Here is a 15604-nt window from a genome sequence, read left to right on the forward strand (position 1 = left end):
CGTGGGTTTGATCCCTGGCCTCTCTAGGTGGGTTAAGGATCTGGCATTGCTGTGACCCATGGTGTAGGTCACAGATGCGGCTCAGATCCCACATAGCTGTGGCTGTGGTGCAGGCCTGTAGCTACAGTTCCAATTCGACCCCTAGCCTGGGACCTTCCACATGCCACAGGTGTGGCCATTAAAAAAAAAAAAAAAAGCAAAAAAATTTAACAAAATAAAAAGTAGTGTTAGATGTTAGACTGTGCTCTACCCCTCAAACATTTCTCCCTGTAATTGCGACCTTGTTTCTGAAGGAGATGCCAAGGAAAACATCACAGCCAGGAGATTGTGCCACAGTCTCCAAATTCATATCTTCACTCTTTTATTCCCCCCTTTTTATTTAGGGCCAATCCAAGCCACATCTGTGACCTACACCACAGTTCACAGAAACACGAGATCCTTAACCCACTGGTGGAGGCAAGGGATTGAACCCGCAACCTCATGGATCCTAGTCAGGTTCGTTTCCTCTGCGTCACAGTGGGAACTCCCATCTTCACCCGTCTTTGGTGGGATAACTCTATCGTTAGTAATCCTGGGTCACACCCCTAAATAGGTATTTCTTTGTATATAAAGTACATGAATGTATTTCTGCATTAACATATTCATTCCAAAGCAAACATAAAATATTCTTTGAAAAGATGCCATGAAAATTTTTAAAAGTTCCAGCATAGTTAAATGTACTTATTAATTATGCAAAATGTTTGCTCTCATTAAAATGCGATCCACAACCATATTTTTAGTAAAAGCAATGTGGTAGAATTTGCATCCTTTCAAAAAAAAAAAAAAGTTGCTATTATGCTTTGACCTGTATCAATTCAAATATCTCAAATATCAAACTTTTGTTGTTGTTGCATGAGGGGCATGTGGAAGTTCTTGGGCCAGGAATTGAACCCTCACCGCTGCAGCAACCAGAGCAACCGCTGTGACAATGCTGGATCCCTAACCCATCAGACCACCTGGGAACTCTTTCAAGCATCAAACGTAGGATGCATGAATTCGTGCTTGCTTTCAATGCTCATCAGAGCTGAGAAAGGTAACTCACAAAGGCACAAGATACCCATCCCACAAAGCACCTTGCTAACGAGAGGATGTCCGTCTTTAATTTTAAAGCCTAGAGACCTGGGGGGTTTAAGTCAACTTCTTATCTGATCCAATTAGGCCTTTCATTACTTTAGCTCCTAATGATAGCGGTGGAGAGATTGTTCCAGGCACAGAGGAAGGGTTGATTCTGCTGGGTTTTCTTGCTGTTTTCCTGGCCTTGCCAAATTACTGTTCTCTTTAATCCCTAAATCGCTTTGAGGAATCTTTAAGTCAGTCACTCATCTATTTTATGGGTTAGTTTGGTTCAAACCAGAGAAGACATTTTAATGGGACACAGGCAAATTGCAGCTGGTTGCAGCAGGCCGAAAGCTCACACACGAAAAGGCGGCCACAGCCAAACCATCGCATAATGAACCTCTGCCTTCCCTCAGCACCACCTGGGGGGCTGAGGGCCTGACACAGGGCACCAGTCACTATCCAGATTTTTTTTTGCGGGGGCATCTCTCAAGGCATGCACAAGTTCCCAGGCCAAGGATCGAACCTGCGCCACAGCAGGGACCAGAGCCACAGCAGGGACAAGGCCGGATCCTTAACCACTTAGGCCACCTGGGAACTCCCAGATAGATTATTTTTAAAGATAAGACAAGAATCAGTACAAGGTCTAATGTCTTCATTCTGTTCCTCGATGGTTTGTGTGGGGGCCCATTAGAGGCCCACCCATCTGTTTTCCAGATGCAGAAGGAGGAGGGGCACAGAAGTGAGGACTGGCCCAGGTCACACAGACAAGACTGTCAGGATAAGAGCCGGCTGCCCCAAAGGCCAGGGTCTCTTCCTACGCTACGTGGCACCTGAACCATTCTTCTGCCACAACCACCCTCTCCCTTCCTGGCGCCGATCCCCACAGAAAACAATGAATTCTCCTAAATTAAGCAATACTTTGACGCATGAGAGCAGATGGGTGGCTGAGAGTGAGTTTATCAGGTGACACAGGAGGCACGGCTTTTTAATGACTATCAGGTAAATGTCAGGTCCCAGGAATCACCCCTGTCTTCAGTTCCCACGTGCATGGCTCTGAGTCAGACGGTAACAGGAGCTGTTGTCACCAGAAGTGATAACCCTTTGAATTAATGCCTATTGGAAAGTGCTAAGTTGCGGGAGCTGTTAGCTCATGGTTCTGGCCTTTATTCTCAACAACCATGTTTGATGCTAACAAGTCAAATCAGGAAAGACACCGGGATGTAAGCTGAGAAAAGGTGAGTCTAACGTTTTTGAGAAATAAGGAAGTTATCAGAAAATGCATTGGTTTTTGTTTTTTAAAATCCATCACAGACAATGCCTCCAGCTGTGTCAGTGACATCGCGCTTAAATGAGGCATGACATTGGGGCTGATGAGCCTGTTCCATTGGCCAGTGGTACCCAGGAGAGGGGATGGGAGATGCCACTTAGAACAGTGTCTCCAGGCACTGGGATTTAACAGATAATGAAAATTCTAGGAGTTCCCATTATGGCTCAGTGGTTAATGAATCTGACTAGGAACGATGAGGTTGCGGGTTCGATCCCTGGCCTTGCTCAGTGGGTTAAGGATCTAGAGTTGCCGAGAGCTGTGGTGTACGTTGCAGACGCGGCTTGGATCCTGCATTGCTGTGGCTCTGGTGTAGGCCGGTACCTACAGCTCTGATTAGACCCCTAGCCTGGGAACCTCCATATGACCAAACAAAAGACCAAAAAAAAAAAAAAAAAAAAAAAATTCTAAAAAGTCTGGAACTCCATGAAGGCATGACAGTTTTTTTGATCTGTCCAAATAAGTGTATTAAAAACAAATAGGGAAGAGCCAATAAATATAAGACGTTGACATTTCAGTGAAAAAAATCATACAAGTTTGAAATCAAGTGTAAAATAGATTTTTTTCTCCACTACTTTAAATTGTGAAAAGAATTGACTATGAATACGTAAAAATGTAAACTACCCGTCAAAAAGTATGATATATAAAATTGAATGGCATAGGACACGTTGGGATATTTTTGCAAATGTTTTCCTTATGGGTTGATGCTTTTAAAATCTAGAATATTTTATAAATCTATGTGAAAAACATTAACACCCAGTGGAAATATAGGCCAAGTTCTTGAACAGAAAAGTCACAGAAATTAAAACGTGATTGAAAGTAAATGCTTCCGAGTGTCAAAAAAGAAAGGACCACCATTTTTAAAAGAACATTTTAATGCCAAAAAGGTGATCTCTCCATCTCAGAGGGTAAAGAACAGTCCTCCAGATTGAATAGACTTAGCATTATGAAAACTCATCACTCTGTTCTTATTTTTCTCCTTTCGTCATGAACCACTGGCTAAAACCATTGTGGGGGCCATCATTTGCCTCTCTGACCTAGGAAATTCTGAGGACACAGACAAGCCTGTGCAAATGGATGGAGATCCCCCATCTGCATGGGCACCCAGGGACTGCTGGGCTGTCGAGGGGGCCACCAGGGGTGTGTGGGTCTGATGGCCCTGGACCCCCCTGATAGAAACAGTGGAAAGATGTAGGGAAGGCCCAGGGACACCTGGACCCTAGAATGAAGAGAATCTACCAAAAAACAGGTCGACCTCCTGGTTGGGGGGCAGCCCATGAGCACAAGTGTGGTCGGGAGAACGTTCTGCCCTGACGCTTTTTTGTAGGATGCAGGAGGGCTGACACCCAGACCCGTGCTTTTTCATTTCTTCCCCACAGGAGGCTGACGGTACAAGACCAGCTTTGTGGCATTTGCGAGCTGCAACCACTGAGAAATTACAGCTCCGACTGGACCCCTAGCCTGGGAACCTCCATATGCTGCAGGTGCAGCCCTAAAAAGCAAAAAGGCAAAAAGGCCAAAAAAAAAAAAAAAAAAAAAAAGGAACTGTGCAGTCCCGGTAGTATGTGATGGCATGCAGTCACTGAGCAGAAATGAGCAGGACTTATATATATTAACCTAGAAACTTCCTCTTATATAGTTGAGGGGGGAAAAGGAAGTTGGCAGAAAATACGTCTTATGCTGTTTTTGTTTTGATAACATTCTACACGTGTGACTATGTTTGCAGAGTGCAAACGCTCCTCACCCTCGGAGGTGGGGTTGAAGAGGAAGAGCTTATCATTTGAATTGTTAGGACAAGAATATTCAGCGTCCGCAATTTAAAAGCAAAAAGAAGACCTTTGTTTTTGTGTACTTTGGGCAAACAGGAGGAGCTGAGCGAATGACTCAAATTGAGTGGGTGGAACCCTCGGGCCACTTGACCCCCCACCAGCGGGAGCAGGCTGCCCTGAACAGGAATGGGGAGTCTGTGCTCCAGGGCACTGGGGAGAGCTTCCTCTGCTGACCTCTCTCCATCACCCTGTCCTCAGCGCTGCAGTTGATCAGCTGGAAATAACTTCACCTTGATGTTTCACGGACCTGCGGCTTTTGCATTTCCAGGCGCAATCACATTAGCAGCCCCATAACCCAATTACGGCCACGCACCTGAAACTCTGTGTAGAAAGGGGGGCAGCCGAGCCCGTCTGGTGGCTTCACTGCCTCCTCCTAGAAAAACCACTGGCAGCATGAAATCTGTAGTCTATTAATAGAGAGCTCCTGCTCCTGACAACAGCAGCTCAGAAAAAGAGAGAGCAGAGCGGATACCCGGGTTCTGATGGATGAAACCGGAATTTTGTCACCGTGGCTCAGCCCCCGGCTTACCTGCGGCTGCCGGCACTGAAAAGGAGGAGAGCTTTTGCCTTTCAAAGGCGTAAAAATTGAAAGTTACCCGGTGTTCCTGTGGAAAGCGTATTAAGGTGTTTTTAAAGCAGGTGAGTGTCAAAGACAAATGGCACGGAAACGGGCGACAAGAAAAGCCTGGTGCGTCTCAGGACTTGAGCTGAATTCAGCGCACAGATAGGTCCCCCTCGTCCTCACCAAGTCACGGCGATTCTGAAGGCAGGGTAAAAGGGACCCGCGGAGCCCAGTCGCCTTCACTCAAAGTCACAGGGTAGTGGCGGCTCCGCTTCAGACCAGCCTCACCTCGATCTGGACCCTCATCCTGGACCCACCCCATCCCTGCCAACAACCATCACTCCTCCCAAGAAGGATTCAGTCAGATACGGGCCTCTGTTGCCTTTCAGAGACAGAGGGGTGTCTGGGACCAAACCTTGGGTTCCCTACAGGTGACATGTAACAAGGTTAATCCCCGTGCTGTGACTCAGAAAGGACCCCTGAGTCTGTGCGGTACTGAGAAGACGCAGATGCTAAGGCGATGCTGTCCTGGGATGGAGAACATCCCAGATTGAATAGACTTAGCATTATGAAAACTCACCACTCTGTTCTCCCTCCCTGGAGGGAGCCGGAGCCGCCTGCTTTTCCCTGTTTAATACAAGAGGAAACGGGCAGAGTCGGGAGCAGACTAGGACCCCTTCTCTTCCCCAGCCCGATGCTCCTTTTGCACTCCTGGAAGGGCAAAGCAAAGACCTCTCCGGAGGTGCCCCTGCCTGTGACACCTCGGCTCTGCCCAAAAGCGAGGAAGCCCAACCAGCCACAGCAACTCAGCCCTGAGCCAGGTGCTCCGGAGCCCAGAGCCTCTCGGTCAGCCCTGCCCTCTCATCACCGCTCACACACAGCCCCAGACCCTGCGGAAATGACAGCTGAGTTATTAACCCAAAAAAGGTGGCGTTTCATTCATGGTCACCTTCCCCCGCCCCCCCAACACATCACACACACACACACACACACACACACACCCCGCACACCTGAACACCTGCCTCTCTGCATCACTATCTGGAAACGCCCTCAGCTACGTTTTCTCAGAAGCTCCTTCCGTCACCTGATGTATCAGCCACATCCCATTGTGAGGGGGGAAATAACACATATCAAACCATGGAGGATCTGAAAGCAGTGCCACTTTATGGGGTTGGGGGAGGGCTTTTGCTCAGGGTTATGTTAAAATTAGAATATCCAGGAAAGAGCAGGGAGAAAGGCTGGCCTGGAACCCTTTTTAGGCAGCAAGGAGAAGTTGGCCAGCGTTTCATTCTGTGCATGTGATAAAACTGCAAAGGGAACGGCGCCTGACAAAACCCTCTGTGCCCCTGCTCTCTGTTCTTGCTTGTGCCATGAATAGGGTCCATGGAGGGGCCCCCCCTCTGGGTCAAGGTCAGGTCAAGGTCAGCCTTCCCCTTCCCAAGTGACACTGTCCCTGGTTCCTCAACTGTCCCGAATGGGTTTTCACGGTTGGTTCCCCTTTTACTGTTTGGACCTCTGGGTCACAGAGTTGCTCGTGCTCCAGCATAGCTGTGGTGGTGGGCAAGCCCCTCCTCGCTCACCCCACATTCTTGAAACTCAGCAGCTCCTTCCAAACAGCTCTGACCTTTTGGGAACATCCCTGCTCCCTCGGCGCCCCCACCACCTGCAGGAGCCTCCTCTGCTCCTCCTGGGTGCTGCCGGTCAGCACCGACTGCTCACCCTCGTTTCTCCTGGCTGCCCCCCAAGTATATCCACATGCTCAAGCCCCCAGCCCCACCCCGGCCAGCTCCCCTGAGTGCAACCCCAGGCCTCACTTTCTCTTGTGAGATGAGCTTCTGGAAAGAGCAGACGGCAAACCTCTCTGCCTGTTCCCCACCACTCACTCTATAAGCCGAGGCTCAGACTCTCCAGGGAGACAGTTCCACAAGTAACCTTGACTTTGATCACCTAGTTAACATCTTTCAGCCCTCACCTTGTTAGACTGCAGCCTTGGACATCAGGTACCCTGCTTCTCGAAGCCTGATCTCCACTTGATCTCTGGGACAACACCATCCCCTAGAAGTTTTTTGTGCGGGGTTTTTTTATCTTTTTTTTTTTTTTTTTTTTTTTTTTTTTAGGGCTACACTCACAGTACATGGAGGCTTCCAGGCTAGGGGTTGAATCGGAGTTACAGCTGCCGGCCTACGTCACAGCCACAGGCACATCAGATCCAAGCCACGTCTGTGACCTACACCACAGCTCACAGCAACGCCGGATCCTTTACGCACTGAACAAGGCCAGAGATCCAACCCGAAACGTCATGGTCCCTCGTCGGGTTCGTTTCTGCTGCGCCACGACAGGAACTCCACCATCCCTTAGAAGTTTTAATCCTCTGGTTTCGCTCCCCTCTGCCAACCTTTAAATTTGAGGGTCCCCCAAGTCCCAAACGCGGCCCTGCCCACTCTGATGCTTGGACACTGACCTCCCAGCTTCCCCTCCACACCCCCACGTGCGGGATGGCACCTGCCACCCAGACTCCAAAGCCTCTGCCTGGTGGGTATCTTTCTGAGTCTTTGCTCTGCCTTCAGCATCCCCCCACTCAGAGGTCACCAAGAACCAGCGATCCCACCTCCACGCCCTGCCTGAGGTCGGCCTCCCTCCGAGCTCATTGGCACTGCTTTTCAAGCTGAACCTCTGCTGTGACCTCCCAGATGGCCTTGCTGCCTCAGGCTGACTTTCTCCCCACTTGTTCTCTGAAATGCAGGCAAAGGGATGTTTCTAGAACACAAATCTAGGTCAGTCCTCTGTGGAAGGCTATCCACTGACGTCAAAACCAAGACTAAATTCCTCGGCCAGGCACCCAAGGTCCTGCTCGATCTGGACAGGCCTGCTCTCTAAGGCCCGAGCCTCTAGCTCACCTCATCCCTCGGTCAGCAACCCACCCCCACGCACCTTCCTGCAACCCCGGCTCCCGAGCTGGGTCTCCCCCAGAGCTCCAAAGGCGACTGGGCATAGGGCTCCTAGGACTTCTGCTGCTCCGTGGAACTGTCTCCCCCACTAAGCTGTACGCGCCGCCTCCTGTGTTTTTCAGTGCCTGTCACAGTGCCTGCGCCACGGCAGTAGCCCCGGAAATGTTGGGTGGATGGATGGATAGATGCACAGCTAATCATCTCTCTCTCTGCGGGTCAAACTCTGCCTCGACTCTGTTACACGATGATTAGTTCTTGGTGCCAAACTAGGAAGGTTTACCTAAAGTCAAATCAGCTAAAGTGCAACACCGTGATTTGAAACTATGTCACTAGAAGATTTTAACAAGGTGGGGAGACGGGTAAGAGAAGGGATCCAATGTTCATTGGGCAGCTACTTATGGCTTCTTAGTGGGCATTTTTTTTAATGTTATTTCATCTCCATACACATAGTCTATAATCGATCTCATCGTCATTTGACTGATCCGGAATTAAGGCACAAAAACATGAACTTGGCTGTGGCTACACGTCCAAGTGGGAAAACCCAAACTGTCTCGTTCCAAAACCCCTGCCCACTCCCCCACACGTTGCCCAGGATTTGCCCAAACAACAGTGAAGTTTGGGCTGAGGGGAGAGGAGGCAAGAGGGGAAGGAGGAGGTTGCTGTGAGGGTCCTGCTGAAAGATGCCAAAACTCAGAGCTGGGACCGTGGCAGTGGGAGTGTGGGGGCTGGCACGGATTTCCCGATTCCTGAGAAGGAACATTGCAAGGCTCCGTGTCCAGTTGGATACTCAGACAAGAGAGGGAAGAGTGAGCCTGATTTGGGGGGTTGGGGGAACTGGGCAGAGGTAGCTGTCCTGGCGAAGAGAGCTGATTCCTGTGACCCTTAGAGAGGTGACAGGAGTCAGGTTTCTGCTCCCTCCAAGGACGGACTCGCTGGCCAGGATGAAGGGGGATGCAGAAGTGAAGGGCAGCGGACCCCAGCTCCTTGCCCCTTGGCAGGGACAGGGGACAGTGGGTCACAAGCTCAATAAGGCGGGAGGCTGAAGTCCTTCGGGGGACTGAACGTCCTTCCCTGCAAGCCCGCGGTTCCCCAACAGCTATGGAAGGGGTTCCCCAAACAACACCGTTTCTTTCACTCTTCCTCAGCTTGCACAGTGGTGACAAGGACAGGGGCGGGGGGCCAGTGGTTAATGCAGATGGAGAGAATGGAGCTAAACATTGAACCACCAGCTTGCAGGCAAGTACGGCCAGGACATCCTTCCCATGCACAGCCGCCGTCTGTCCGGCTCGACCAACACACTTCACACTAGCTGGCTTTCTGCCTGGAAGGGACCGTGTCAACTTTTCTACGAACTTCCTTTAAATTCTACAGTATTCGGCATGTAATCAAACTTATTTGGTTAAAATGGAATATTTCGGGAACCTCTTCTAGGGTTTTTGTTTCTGCTCTTATTTTTTAAGCAATCCACTGGCCTTGCCCTTTGGTGGGCCGACATCTGGGATCCACAGACGGCAGGACTTCGCCCAGCTCCTCCCATCAGTTTGATCTTAGCTGACAAAGGCGCAGCCATCTCATTTCCAGGTGGGACATGGGCACCTGCAGCTCCAGCTTCTCTTGTTTATCACCCAGATAAACCCATGCAATTTCGGGTTTATCACCTAGATAAACCTGGGGTGGGGGGGTGAATACCGGCTTTTGTCTATTGTAACAGCTGATAAAGGAGAGACCGGCTTTGGCCCAAACCCCAGAGCAGCAGCCCAGCAGCCTGACACCTCAGAGGCTCGGGGGAAATAAGGAAAAGCTCAGACATCGTTTCACCCCCTCATTTTACAGGTGAGGAAACCAAAACCCAAAGAGCTAAAAGGAGAGCTGGTTCTGAGCTACTCATAGCTCCAGGCAGCCATGCACTACCTCCAGCCCTCAGTGCAGACCCCATGTCCCCACTATCCATCCCAAAGGGCCTTCAGGCTCCATGCAGACTCTAACACAGCCACGCCACCCTAGGGGAGCACCACCCCGGGGAGCACCACCCCAGGGTAGCATCACCCCAGAGGAGCATAACCCCAGAGGGGCATCACCCTGGGGGAGCAACACCCCAGGGGAGCATTGCCCTGGGAAGCACCGCCCTGGGGAAGCACCGCCCTGGTGGGAGCACCACCGTGGGAGGAGCACCACCCAGGGGGGGATCACCACCCCAGTGGAGGCTGACAGCAGCAGAGAGATGGGCAAGCGCCCCCTACAGCAGCCTTGGGCTAGGTCTGCCAGGCTGTTGCCCTTTATTCTCTGTGAGGTTAATGGCTCTGCTTTCACATATGTCTGCGTGACAACTTGCTCTTTCAAAATGTAAAAAATTTAAAAACACTATAATTACATACTGGGCCTTTAAAGTGCCTCTTTTCCCAAAGTGGCAGTTAAGGAAGATGGGTTCGGGGTGGGGGCTTGATGTTGTGTCTTTTCTGTCCCCAGGGCCGGTTTCAGGCTCTGGTGCCCCAGTGTTGCGCAGGGTAGAGGAAACCACAGGCCTTTGGCTGATGGGTGTGAAGCCAACGAGTTAACGAGGAACATCTCCGGCAGGCTGGCCTCACCCTGGAGGAGGGCTGAGACCGAGTTCCTAAGGGGCTGCCTCCCTCCCCCAGAAAGCCCAAAACTTGGCAGGCAGCATGTAAGGCTCCACCGCTGGGCCTGCAAGGCTGTGTTTCCAGCCTGCGTGCTGCCAGATTAAAAGGCCACATTGGACCCAAACCCAAGAGACACGGTGCAGAAATAAATCCCTGCTCCTGGGTATTACTGCACTGGACCCACACTGCTCTCCGTTTCCTTTTGAAAAGTGATGTTTTTAAGCTGAACTGAAGGCACAGGGGAGGAGGGGATGGAAGCGCTCTCAACTGGTGAGATAAGCAGCGCGTCTCACATTTTCCTTGGCCTCACAGAGCAGGTTCACAACAGCTCCGCCTCACCAAGGATGCCTGCCTTCGATGTGACTGTGACTGTGACGATGTCAGCTTTCTCTAAGGCCTGCGTGCCGCCGTCCCGGGCCCCTCCCCCTCGCCACAGGGCTGAGTTTCACTGAAGCAGGCCCAGCTAAGTGTCCTGCTTGATCCCATCAGCCTATTAGGGAAGTGGGGTTTGGAGCCGGAACTCCTGGTTCCATCCACAGACCTGGCTGGCCTGCTGAAGAGCAGGGATGGAATTTACTGGGAGGAGATGGTGCTGTGCCCAGACAATTCTAGAAGACAGGGAAGACAGGAACTAAGCTCCCACTGCAGAGGGAGTCTAGGCTGAACACCCTGGTGACAGCCTCCACTGTCATTGTCACTGCTACTCCACTGTCCCTGCATCTCTGCATTGTTCTCAAGGTCCGAAGACTGAGGCAGAAACACCTACCTCCTTCACTGCTGGGGGGCGGGGGCAGGGGCGGTGACCGTAGAGCATTTTTCAGCTTCAAGCCAGGAGGCAGGGGCTCACACAGAGGAGTCCCCAGAATACAAAGGAGGTTCATATGCTGGGCAGCCAAAAAAAAAAGTCATCCACACAGCAGGACAGCTGTCAGCCCCATTTCCCAGATGAGGAAACTGAGGCTCACAGCCTCTCACATTGAACAGCTGGCTCACGTGGCCAGAAAGAAATGTCCAGGCTCTTAAGAGTCACTGTGGTCTGCTCACCGAATCAGGATGGGCTATCTGGAGAGAGATGGCTTTGGGTTTGCAGCCTTGCTTTGGTAGACCACACCCACCTCCCATGGCAGGGCTCCGTGGGCAGAGAATATTCCAGGTGAAGGGGGAAGTTTGGTGCTGGCAAGAGGTTCCCCACAGCTTGGACCCAGGATCTGAGCCGTCCTCTCTCTGCCTCCTTCCGGCCCCATCGCCAAGTACCCATAGCACGAGGAGAGGAGGGGACGGCGGTGCACCCTGGCTGGAGGCAGCGTGCAAGACCAAGCAGGGCCAAGTCTGGAGAGGCAGGCAGGCCTGGGATAAGGTCTTTGGGCGCCTCGGAAGGATTTCCAGCAGGAGAGAGATGGGGTGAAGTCTTAGGCACCAGAATGGATGGAATAGATGGAAAGAGAAGAGTGGGGGAGGGGAGGCCAGCGGGGGGCTGATGTGACTGACAGGTGTTCGTTCGGAGCAGGGTCGGGGAGAAATAGGGGATTAGAGATTTTAAACACGTGGAATTGAAAGGTCTCGGCGATGGATTAAACCTTGGGTGAGTGGGGAGGGGAGCAGAGAGAAAAGCCATTTGCTCAGGCACGTGGGTGGTCCAAGTTGTCCTCCTCCAGAACCAGCAGGTGAAACTGGACAGGAGATCTGGAAGCTGGAAGATCAAATACAGCCTCGTGGCTGGTCAGCATGGGGCGTGCCCCTGCCTGTCTCTCAGGGTGAGAGGGTCTGAAGGTTGTGGCAGCTTCGGCGTCCTGCGCAGGACATCAAAAGCAAGTTGACAGAGCCAAGTGACAGCCCCTGGAGGTAGCCGCAGGGTGCAGGGCGACCTGGACACTCCCGTCAGCTCTGCAACAAACCCGTTTTGTGACCTTGAGCAAACCACTGGTCCTCCCGGGTCTTGGTCTCCTGGCCCTCGCCAGCACTCCAGGGTTTCATGGGAGCACGTTCGAGGAGGTCACGTGCCGTGTAAATGTTTCCAGCTAAGGACAAGCTGTCCACAAAGCGTCTGCGTATTGCCTGGGCAACCCAATGGCTTTAAAAATCTTAAGTGGCTCTTGTTCTTCTGATTCATCACATCCTATGCATTTAACTTCTAGAACAAATTTAGCCCTCAAAATATCTTGGTACATTTTCTACCCACCCCTAACATTTACATCCCCCAGCTTCCACGCCGCAGCACCATCTCTGCATCACCTGTTCCCCCAGTACACCCTCAGCCTTTTCCTCTCAAGCTAGGAGCCCACCCACCCCCACGCTCCCCCCCACCAAGAGGAGAGAAGAGCCACCAGTCACTGCCTCCCCAGGTCTGTCCAGGCACCTCCCCAAAGGGAACCAGCACAGCATCTGAACAAAGACCAGGGCAGGGGAGGGAAGGAGGAGTTAGGACCCGATGGAGGGAGAGACAGGGTTGTTAGATTCACACTTGACAAAGCAACACCACACACGCAAACACACACACATGCATGCACGCGCACAGCCCTCTTGAAGCTACAGGATGCGGGAAGGTCTCTTCAGGATGCCAGGTTCAGCATCCATTTCGAGCCCTTCCGGACACTGGCTAGATCACTGGCCTCATCAGCAGTAGGGCTGGACCAGCCTGGAATCCCAGCCCATCTATCACTCGTTTGGAAGCTGGTCATGAAACGACCGGAACCAAGGTTTGCACGGCTCTGTCAGAAGCATTTTACTCAGCCCCCCTCAGTTCACATCGCCTGTTTTGTTTTGTTTGTTTGGTTTTTTTTTGTTTGAGCAGAAACTGCCTCTAAAATGTCCAGCAACACCACAAGGCTGCAGGGAGCCAGGAGGGCAGTGCGGTTCAACAACCCCCTCAGTTAACCCATGACCAAATCCGATGTGTAAGATTTAGTTCCAAGAAGCTTCTCTTAGAAACACTTAGCTCCGGTTTCCCTCTTCGGTGACCTGAGGGTGTATTCGAGGTTCCTTCCCTCTTCTGACTACTTACCCCCTGTCCCCGTATTCGTTCTCCCATCACAAGGGCTGAAGAGTATTTCGAGTGTCATTTCGAGTGTTGAGTTGTGGAGAGACCGGACACGTGTGCCTCCTGTGGCAGCCTCGCCCAGGCGCCTTCCTGTGGAGTGGCAGCTGCCACCACCTGGAAAGCTGAGAACAATGACAGAGATGGGTACTGAGCCTTGCTCTGTGCCAGGAGCCGTTCTGAGTGTTTCACACGCCTACAAAATGCTGTGAAGTAAATACCACCACGGTCCTCATTTTACAGACGGGAAATCGAAGCACAGAGAGGTTAAATCACCCACCCCAAATCCTCCAGGTGGAAGCAGCAGTGCCCACATTTGAAACCAGGCAGGTGGTGTCTACCAGGGCCTCTCTGAAGACGAGCACACCTGGGGTGACTCTCAGGGCCAAAGAAGTCACATGGGTGAGATGTCTGTCTCCTCCCCACCTCTCCTCCCAGATGCTGCTCCAAGCCCCTTCAGGGATGGGAAGAGGGTCCCAGAAGCCTCAGTGGAGTAAAGGAGGGATGCGATGGAACAGATGCCCAGTGGCGAAGTTTCCAGCCCCGGGGCTTCTGAGCACAGGTCGTGTTTCAAGCTGAGGTCAGATCGGCACCCCCGTTTAAGTTGTGTTACTCCACTTCAAGGGTACCTGCCCTAGTACCTCTCCCCCATCCTCCCCAGACATTCATAGTGTCAAAATGAGACATTTTGGGGGCCCTTCGAAAGCCACTTCCAAAACCCACAGGGTCCTTACTTGTAAATTACACGAACACGAGCACTGGATGGTTTGCCTTCTCAGTGATGCCTTGAATTAGCTGCGGTTGCATTAACGGTGGGTTTCCTGAAGGTGAACTCCTCCCAGGACAGCCTCTCAGAATCTGCCCACATCCCTGGCCAAGGCACAGGCCAGAGTCCCTCTCCGGTCCCATCCCTATGCTATGGTCCAGCCTTTGTTGCATCAGGTAATTCTAATGTGGTAGGCGTCAAATCCTCCCACCCACACCCAGTAAACCTCAGTGCTACAAAAAGGAGACCCCATATGTATGCACTCGAGATCTCTGATTACGTCCTTGGCCAGTGACTCTCCTGCATGCCCCCATCCCCGTTCTGTTACACTCCTCTGCTCAGGGACTTAGTGGGAGCCGTCGAAGATCGGAAAGACTGGCTTCAGATCATGACAACAATGCCCTTGGTAAGGCTCCCTCTAGAAAAATCTGGAAGTAAGTAGCCCCTCTCCCCAGATCCCACACACATTATCTCTCCATCATTTGCCACCCAAACTCTCACACAGGGTTTACCTCTGCAAGACCAGCCCACCCCAGACCTGAGAAAGGGCACCAACGCAGGGGCAGAGCGTTCCCACCTCTCCAGACCCAAATCCCCATCCACTGCTTCCTCTTTCAATTGTCTTTACATCAAACATCACAAATTGCTCTCCTTTCAATACATGTTCCCTCCAGACTCGGAGTCCTCTTCTATCTTTCTGAAACTGACACCAGGCTCCAGGGAGAAAAGACCAACCAGCAGAAAGGCCTTGACAGGCTCCACTAATGAGCATCATGCTGCCTCTCCTGGCTGTTCATCGAGATCCCTCATGGGTTCCTTCCAGATCTGCCCCAGCCTCTCACAAGCCCATTCCTTCCAACAGCTCACCACCCACTCCACAAGGACTTACTGCACCCATACAGGGCACTGACTTGCCTGCCAGGTAGGATTCCAGACTATGGACCAATCAATCCCTGCCTTCCAGTCCTGAGCATCTCAATCAGAAGACTTGACAGGCGTTCCCATCGTGGCTCAGTGGTTAGCGAACCTGACTAGCATCCATGAGGATGCAGGTTCAATCCCTGGCCTCGCTCAGTGGGATAAGTATCCGGCATGGCCATGAGCTGTGGTGTAGGTTGCAGACGCACCTCCGATCTGGCATTGCTATGGCTGTGGCATAGGCTGGCAGCTACAGGTCCAATTGGACCCCTAGCCTGGGAACCTCCATATGCTGCAGGTGTGGCCTAAAAGACAAAAAAGAAGACTTGACAGTTAGCAAACGAAAATGCAAAACCTAGAGGATCCTTTCCAAACGAGAGGCACAGCCTCTACCTGACACAGAAGGTGAGGCTAGGAGGTGAATCCGCAGGAGCAGGTGGAGAGGGCAGGAGAAAGCAACGGGAGAGAGGTTCTAAGAGGGGGTCTCAGGAGAAAAGCCTCAAGCAT

At 51.8% G+C, this 15604-nt stretch overlaps 1 protein-coding gene across 2 annotated transcripts in view; it reads right to left on the reverse strand.

The window, feature by feature from the left end:
* The window catches only part of PRMT8 (protein arginine methyltransferase 8), a 177044-nt gene that overhangs the window by 140776 nt on the left and 20664 nt on the right, over window positions 1-15604 (reverse strand). The window contains exon 2 of one of the 2 annotated variants that reach the window (XM_085025167.1): window positions 13381-13538. The exons of the other annotated variant lie outside the window; for it this stretch is intronic. The gene's annotated coding sequence lies outside the window, so the exon portion shown is untranslated. The remainder of the gene's footprint in view (window positions 1-13380; window positions 13539-15604) is intronic. 2 annotated transcript variants of the gene reach the window in all.

Source organism: Sus scrofa, chromosome 5, assembly GCF_054392235.1.
Source record: "Sus scrofa isolate SSC_HxYL_T2T_F1_AM1 chromosome 5, Sscrofa_HxYL_maternal_Yorkshire_Landrace_v2.0, whole genome shotgun sequence".
Taxonomy (NCBI): domain Eukaryota; kingdom Metazoa; phylum Chordata; class Mammalia; order Artiodactyla; family Suidae; genus Sus; species Sus scrofa.